The following is an 8739-nucleotide window of genomic DNA, read 5'->3' as shown; positions in this document are numbered from 1 at the left end:
CCCGAAGGCGGACCCGCCCCGAGACACCCGCGCCAGGCCGGGGCCGGCCGCATCACAGGCTGCGGGAGATCTCTCCGTGCCACCGCTCCCAGGGTCTTCGCCTAACGCAGCCCAACGAAGCCCTCCATCCCGGTCCGTTCCAGTGTCCCTCGGGTCCTCTCAGCCCGAGATCCTCATCTAAGACATCCCTGGAACCCCCGTCTCCGCCAGCCTCCGGGTCCGGGCACCCCCACGGACTCCGCATGCCCTGGGTCTGCCAATCCCAAGTGTCAGATTCCCCATCCCAGCCAACCCCTGGACGTCCTATCTCAGGCGACCTCCCTCCCGCCCACATCCCGGGTAGTCCCAGGATCTCTCATCCTCGCCAGTCCGTGGACCATTCTTCCATCCCAGCCAGCCCCGTGTCCCTCCAGCCCAGGCAGTCCACAGCTCCCCCTTCCCAGGCAGCCCCCGGAACATCACCCCCTTTTCCCCACACACAACATCACAGTCATCCCCCCCACTCCAGCCAGTTCCTAAACTCTCCATCCAAGGCAGCATCCAGATCCCCTACCCCAGTGAACCCCAGGATCGCCAAGGTTGGCTGGTCCTGGGGTGCTCCAACCAAGGCAGTCCCAGGATCCCATCCCAACGAGTTCTGGGACTCCCCATGGCAGTTGGTCTTAGGATCAAAGCTCCATTCATTCATTCAACTCTCACTTTCTGCCCTCCTTTGGAAATGTTCTTCTCCACTCTGTCCATCGTCTTCAGCCAGTGGAACTGTAGCCATCCTTCAAGACTTAAATGTCACCTTACTGAAGCCAACCTCGATTTCCCTGGCCGGAAGCGCTTGCTTTCGCTCTCCTCTCAACCTCCCATTGCACTTCTCTACACTTCTCCTGGGGTACTGTGGGACAAGTGGAACTCTGCTTTAAAGCACATTCGTTTGTGTTCTTTGTTTTATGTCCCCTGCCAGGCTGAGCTCCTTAAAGCCAGAAACATGTCTTCATTCATCTCTGTGAGCAGGTTGGGGTAGAGGAGAAAGCATCCATTTTACAGTCAGACAAAAATGGATTTAAATTCTATCTTCTCCTCTCTGAACTTCCATTTCCCCAAATAATAACACCTGCCTCACAGGAGTGGTCTTGGAAAAAAGCAGGTAAAATCATTTGGCACAGAGAACAAAACCCACAGAATAGGAGAAAATATTTGCAAATGGTATATCTGATAAGTGTTTTGTGTTCAAAATACACAAAGAACTCTTAGAGCCCAACAACAAAGAAGACGACCCAATTTTTTTGAATGGGCGAAGAATTTGAAGAGACATTGCTCTGAGGAAGATGTACAAAGGACCAATAGGCTCATGAAAAGACACTCACCACCATTAGCCACCAGAGAAATGCAGATCAAAAACCACAATGAGAAACACACACACACACACACACACACACACACACACACACACACTGAGCTTTCTGTGCTACCCACACGGTGTTGTTCTGGGTTCCTGTCATAACTTTCACGATTTCCAGAGCCCTTGGTGTCCTGTAGATGAAGGAGGAGGCTGTCCTTAAATTCCTTGCAGCAGGAACCCTTCTAGGTGGCACCAAGCTTGACTTCCAAGTGGAACAGTACATCTACAAAAGGAAAAGTGAAGGCATCTACATCTTAAATCTGAAGAGAACCTGGGAGAACCTTCTGCTGGTGGCTTGTACCATTGTTGCCACTGAAAACCTGGCTGATGCCAGTATCATATCGTCCAGGAATAGTGGCCAGCAAGCTGTGCTGAAGTTCGCTGTTGCTACCGGAGCCACTCCTACTGCTGGCCGCTTCACTCCTGGAAGCTTCCCTAGCCAGCTGCTGGCAGCCTCCCAGGAGCCATGACTTCTGGTGGTGACCAGTCCCAGGGCTGACCACCGGCCTGTCACAGAGGTGTCTTATGTTAACCTGCCTACCATCGCTCTGTGGAACACAGACTCTCCTCTGGGCCATGTGGGCATTGCCATCCCGTGCAACAACAAGGCAGAACCCTCAGTGGGTCTGATGTGGTGGGTGCTGGACCAGGAAGTTCTTTCTACGCATGCGTGCCATCATCTCCCATGAGCACCCAGGGGAGGTCATGCCTGATCTCTACTTCTACAGCGATCCTGAAGAGGTTGAAAAGGAAGAGCAGGCCACTGCTGAAAAGGCTGTGTCCAAGGAGGCATTTCGAGGTGAATGGACTGCTCCAGCTCCTGAGTTTACTGTTACTCAACCCAAGGTCACAAACTGATCTGAAGGTGTGCATGTGCCCTTGGTGCCTTTCCAGAAGTTCCCTATTGAAGACTGGAGCGCTCAGCCCACTACAGAAGACTGGTCCGCATCTCCCACTGCTTTGGCCACTGAATGGATAGGAACAACCATTGGGTGGTCTTTGGGGATGCAAAATGGTGTGGCCACTTGGGAAAACAGTTTGAAATTTTCTCAAAATGTTAAACATAGAGTTACCACATGACCCGGGAATTCCACTCCTAGGTATATAGCCAAGAGAAATGAAAACATATGTCCACCAAGAAACATGTACATGAATGTTCATAGCAGCATTATTTGTAATAACCAAAAAGTAGAAATAATCAAATGTTCATCTGTTGATGAATGGGCAAACAAAATGTGCCATATCCACCCAATGGAGTATTATTCAGCCACAAAAAGGAATAAAGTGCTGATCCATGCTAAAACATGGATAAACCTTAAAAACATTATACCACATTATGCTAAATGAGACACAAAAGGCCACATATCGTGGGGCGCCTGGGCGGCTCAGTTGCTTCAGCGGCCGACTCTTGATTTTGGCTCAGGTCATGATCTCAGGGTCGTGAGATTGAACCCCCTATTGGGCTCCATGCTGGGTATGGAGCCTGCTTAAGTTCCTCACTCTCCCTCTTCTTCTGCCCCTTCCCCCCTGCATGCACACCCTCTTGCTTAAAAAAAAAAAAAAAAAGACCACATATCGTGATTTCACTTATATAAAATTCCAGAATAGGCAAATTCATAGAGACAAAAAGCAGAGTAGTGCTTGCCAGGGGCTGGGGCATGTGTTGGGGGAAGGGGAGTGACTACTAACAGGTATGAGGTTTTTCTGAGGGAGAATGAAAATGTTCTAAAATTAGATTGTGGTGGGACGCCTGGGTGGCTCAGTTGGTTAAGCCTCTGACTCTTGATTTCAGCCCAGGTCATGATCTCAGGGTTGTGAGATGGAGCCCCGAGGTGGGCTCCTCACTGGGCGTGTAGGCTGTTTTAAGATTCTCTCTCTCCCTTTCCCTCTGCCCCTACACCCTTCTCTCTCCCTCTCTAAAAATACAGTAAATAAAAAATGAAATTCGATTGTGGTGATGGTTGCACAACTCTGTTAATTAAAAATCACTGAACTGTACATTTTTAAAGGGAGAATTTTATGATACGTGAATTTTATCTCGATAAGGCTAGTTTAAAAAAAACCAAATACCTTCCACAGAGTGTAGCACATAAGAGCAGATACAGTAATAATAACTAACACATCTATGGAGCTCACCATGTGCCAGGCACTGTGCTAAGCATTTTACATGTATGAGCTCACTTAATCCTCATGACAATCCTATGAGGTAGGTAGTGTTATTACCTCCATGTTACGGGTAAGGAGAGTGAAACCCAGAGGTTGAATGACTTGCCCAGGGTCACACGGAGGCATAGCCGGGATGCTCAGATGTTTCCTTCTCGCTTCTTTATACCTTTTCTCAGAGCTTTATACAAAAAAGGTGCCCCATAAGTGTTAACACATCCATCAAATACTTCTATTCATCCAGTGAATACTTACAGAGTATTTATTATGTTCTAGGCAATACCTGCATTCTCATCTTTATCCTTGCTTCTTTCATTCAGATTCCCTGTGGGGCATGGGGCAAATGGGTAGGAACATTCATTCACAAAATACTTGTTAAGTCTCTACTATGTGTCAAGCACTGTTCTAGACACTGAGGATAGAGTAATGAACAAAATAGACAACAATCCCTAACCTCATGACACTAACAAATCTAGTGGGACAGAGAGACAATAAACAAATAGAATATACAGAGCATGCTGGATGGTATACCAGATTGAATAGTAGCCCTCAAAACTTGATGCCCACCTTGTGCATGCAAGCTTATTTGGAAATAAAGGTCTTGGCAGATGTCATCAAGTTAAGGTGAGGTCATGCTCTATTAGTGTGGGTCCTAATCCAATGACTGGTGTCCCTCTAGGAAGAGGGAAATGTGGGCATAGACACACACACACACACACACACACACACACACACACACACGCCCGAGGAGAATGACATGTGAAGACAGAGGCAGAGATTGCCGTCTACAAGCCAAGGAATGCTAAGGATTGCCAGCAGCCACCAGAAGGTAGGAAGTGACAAGGAAGGATTCTTCCCTAGAGACTTCAGAGAGAGAGCATGGCCCTGCCAGCACCTTGATTTCAGACTTCTGGCCCCCAGAACCCTGAGAGAATAAGTTTCCATTGCTTTAAGTCACCCGGTTTGGGGTGCTTTGTTACAGCAGCCCTAGGAGACGGACACAGGTAGTGATAGGTGCTCTGGAGAAAGACAAAACAGGGAAGGAGGATGGAGGGCCCTGGGTGAATCAGACATAGCCTGTGCCCTCAGGGAGCTCCCCATCTAGTCAGAGAGCTACAACCATGGGTCACAAACGGGACTAACCAGACAATGTGTAAAGCGCCAGAGCAGAGGCATTGCAGGACTGGGGTGCTGGGAGGTCTTTATGGCTGTGAAGGTGTTTGAGCTGAGCTTAGGGTTTCAACAGGTCCAAGCGGAAGAGCTGGAAAATACCTGTTGAAGGGAACCACGTGTGGCAGAAGGAAAGGAACAGTCAGTAAAACCGTGTGTGTTTAGGGAGCCACACACAGTTTGGTTGAAGAGAGCACAAGAGATGCGTGCGTGAGCAGGTGTGTGTGTGTGTGTGTGTGTGTGTGTGTGTTGTAAGGGATAGGAGGTAGTGGGAAGACATGGCTTGATTTCGCTTAGAGAAGACTCCATTGCTAAGCTGGAACATCAGGACCTTCCCTTATAGGCAATGAAAAGGCATGGAACATTTTTAAGCAAGAGAGTAACATGGTAGGTGGCGAGGGCGGTCCACATGGATATCATATGTACCAAATATTACACACTACGAGGTGAGTTTTGTCTTGGTTCATTGTGGTTCAGCAGAAACTGTGGTACGTTTGTTTTCTCCTGCCTGCTGGCTCCCAGGGTCATTTCCCAGAAGCCCCAGCACCTGGTGTGATTGCTCTCATTCTCCTTATCCTAGGGTCAACTTTGCCAAGGAATATGGAGCCAGAGCAGGAAAGAGCCCTGAAAACCACATCTCGCCACTACCAGTATCTAGTCAACAAGAACTCGTCATGATAATGAGAGCCAGGAAATATTTTCCTCAGATGCAAAGGTAGCATCTGTTCAAATTGGTTTTTCCTATTGGGTTCTCACAGCTCTGTCCATAAACAGATCTTCTCTTATACCGGTTAGCTGCCAGACACGAGATGGGAAAATCAAAAATTAAAAAACAACAACGACAACAACAAGCAATCATTGGTCTTTCCATCAAAGAGTTTACAGGTCCAGAATGTCAGAGCTGAAGGGACGTTGGAGATTAACTCACTTTTCAGATGAGGACACTGAGGACCCCAGAGAAATGATTTGCACATACTTGCTGTGTGACCACTAGGCTACAGTTCCTTACTTGGGCGATTTCCTGAGGTCTGGTGTTCCAAAGAGTCTTAAGATTGCAGACTTTAAAGAGCAGAACACTAAGAAGGTGACTGTGAGGAACCTAGGAGAAAGAAGAAGGAAGGGAAAAGGAAGTCTCTCATCTCTGTGGGGATCCCTAAAGAGATAGCGGTGCTTAAAACTGAGACAGCATTTAGTTAATTAATTAATCATCCTTCCAGCCCTCTTTCCCCTAGTGGGGGAAGGGGCAAGATATATCCAAAGTACCTGTCAGTCTTGAACAGTCTCACAGAAAGCAATCCTAATAGGCTAGTCGGGAGTTTTGTTTCAGGAAAAATTTTCTCTCTGAAGATGATTTGTAAGCTTGATCCTGTCAGAACATAAAACCACATAACCCAATGTGTTTCCAAATTTGTCCTAGCTGCCATAAAATTTTGAGCCAAATTCAGAGTCCAATTATAAGCCAGTTCATTTTGGGTACCTGGCAACATCTATTCGTGCTTCCTTTACATGGTCTCTGGTCTGTTTTCTTCCACATTTTTATCCCTAATTGTCTTTCTTTCATGTTATAACTGATGAGTCTCCTAATATCCTCTTTAAAGTAGGCGGGATATAAATCTTACATAAACTAAACTATATTTACAGATGCTAAGGGGATTTGAACTAGTGAAGAACATTTGCAGGAACAGATGATATTTGACCTAGAAGAGAGCAGGCTTATGAAGACATGATTACCGGCTTCAAATATCCAATAGGCTGTCAGAGGGGCAATGCAGTGGAATTATTGTGCTTAGCTCCGCAGGGCACAACCAGAAGCAAGGTATGAAAAGTACAGGAAGACAAATTCCCAGAGGGAAGAATCCTCTCAGAGGCAAAGCTAAGCAAAGACGGTGAGTTCACTGTCACTGGAGGTCTTCAAATAGTGGCTGGATGGCCTCATTTGGAGGGTCTGTTGCATAGGGAATGTAAACACTAGATGGAGGGGTTGGATAAAATGATTTAAAAGGCCCTTTCCAGCCCTAATATATGCAAAATGCAGCTCTAGGTGTAGAAAAGAAGACTGGGGCAAGGGGGGCAGCTGGGGAAAGGAGACAGGAAAGAAAGAAACAAAAGTTCATCAAATGCCAGAACACTCTAGTCAAAAGCAGCGAACCCTAACTGCTTCTGAGATCCTTGTACATGGGAAAATGGTCCATAAACAGAATCCCAGGCCGCATTTCCCCAGTTCTAGTCCATGTGACTCCTATAGGGCAGGAGAAACAAAAGAATCAGCTCCATTGCTCCCTGCTGTTATCCAAGAAAGAGCGCCTCAAGACTGTTAGAGCTGGAAGGAGGCTTAGAGATTCCTATAACCCCAGCCCCTCACTTTAGAACTGGAGAGAAAGAGGCCCAGAGAGAGCAAGGGGCCTGCCTGTCTACGGGTCAGCCACTTCACCGACCATGTGCTGCTAAAGGGCAGAGATAATTTTGTTTACCTTTCAATCCCCCAACTAGACGTGGCCGCAGGTCCTTGCACATGATGAATGCACTGTAAGCAGTTGGAAAATGGAATTGAATTGCCCAGAAGCGCTGGAAATAGAAGCTACGTCTTTTGACACCCCCACCCCCAGCCCACGATGCTTTCCATGACAAAATTTCATCCAATTCAATGCAACAGGCATTGATTTGGCATATCTGTGTGCCAGGCCTGGAGCTATAGCGAGAGCTGAACAAGAGGCAGGCTGTGCCCTCAAGGAGCAAACGGCTCCTCCTGGGAGCTGGGCTCTTCCCCTCTTGGGCCCTACACACCTGCTGTTCTTTTGGCATGGAAAGCTCTTTTCCCTGCCTTTGCCTACTTACTGCCTATTCATCCTTCAGATCTCAGTTCAAATGTCAATTCCTCAGCGTCACACTCCCAGATGAGGCAGATCCCTCTGATAAACGCTCTCAGCGAGTCGTTCTCCTTCCTTGAGCTTAGCAAGTATGTAATTACACATTGATTTGTGCGGTTCTTTGTTTGCTTTCCTCCTGCCTCCTTCACTAGACTGTTAGCTCTACAAGGGCAGATACTCCGTCTGTTTTGCTCTCCACTGTACCACGAGTCTGGCAAAAAGCCTGGGACATGGTAGGTAAGCAATAAGCAATCAATGTTTGTTGAATGCATGAATCAACAATCTAATGGGGTTGTATAGATAGATAAATTATAACTACAATTCACTGTGATAAGGGATATATAGTAATACAGAAGTTAATTCCGTAGGAGGGAGAAAGCCAGCTCTTGTATCAACGGATCTGGCCTTGTAGAATAATTACACTGCCAGACAAAGCAGGGGGCCAACAGCAGAGCCTTGAGAAAGTGCTTGTTGGGGGCGCCTGGCTGGCTCAGTCATTAGAGCATGGGACTCTTGATCTTGGGGTCGTGAGATCAAGCCCCACGTTGGGTGTAGAGATTACCTAAAAAAAGAAAGAAAAAAAAAAAAAAAAAGGAAGGAAGAAAGAAAAGAAAGTCCCTGTTGTGTTCAGACAAACCGAAGTTGTGGGTAGCATCTGTTTCCCCAGTACCCGGAGAAGCAGGGTAGTTCTGCCACAGTAGGACAGACTGGGCACCTAAGTACCAGGCACAACAGGCAAAATCAGACCACATGAGGCTGGCAAGACCAAAAGGACGCTCCTGGTATTCGAAATCCACAGATCTCTCTGTTCCTCAGTGATGTCCTCTACAGGAGAAAGACTCTGAGGATTGACTGGTTCTGGAATGAGGGGGCAGTTCTGCACCTTTGGGGGCGTGGGGGCGGGTAAGACCTACTCCCAGGCATAAGAGAGTGTTGCCCTCTAGTGGTAATAATGATCATGATGACGATAATAACAAGTAGTGGATGTGGTCCTTGTTAGGGTGATCAACCATCCTGGTTTGCCCGGGATCGTTTCAGCACTCAAGTTCCGCTTTCCGGGGAACCTCTGAGTCCCAGACAAACAGTGACAGTTGGTCATCCTACCCCTTGATGGTGTTCAGTGCACGATGCATACACATGATCTCA

General features: G+C 47.4%; 1 pseudogene; it reads left to right on the top strand.

Moving 5' to 3' along the window:
* Positions 1-1509: 1509 nt before the first annotated feature.
* On the top strand, positions 1510-5404 carry LOC110591215 (annotated as a pseudogene).
* Positions 5405-8739: the final 3335 nt, after the last annotated feature.

The sequence above is a fragment of the Neomonachus schauinslandi genome, chromosome X (assembly GCF_002201575.2).
Source record: "Neomonachus schauinslandi chromosome X, ASM220157v2, whole genome shotgun sequence".
NCBI classification, from domain to species: Eukaryota; Metazoa; Chordata; class Mammalia; order Carnivora; family Phocidae; genus Neomonachus; species Neomonachus schauinslandi.
Note: the sequence above shows the minus strand (reverse complement) of the source record. Positions and strands in the feature narration are given on the sequence as shown.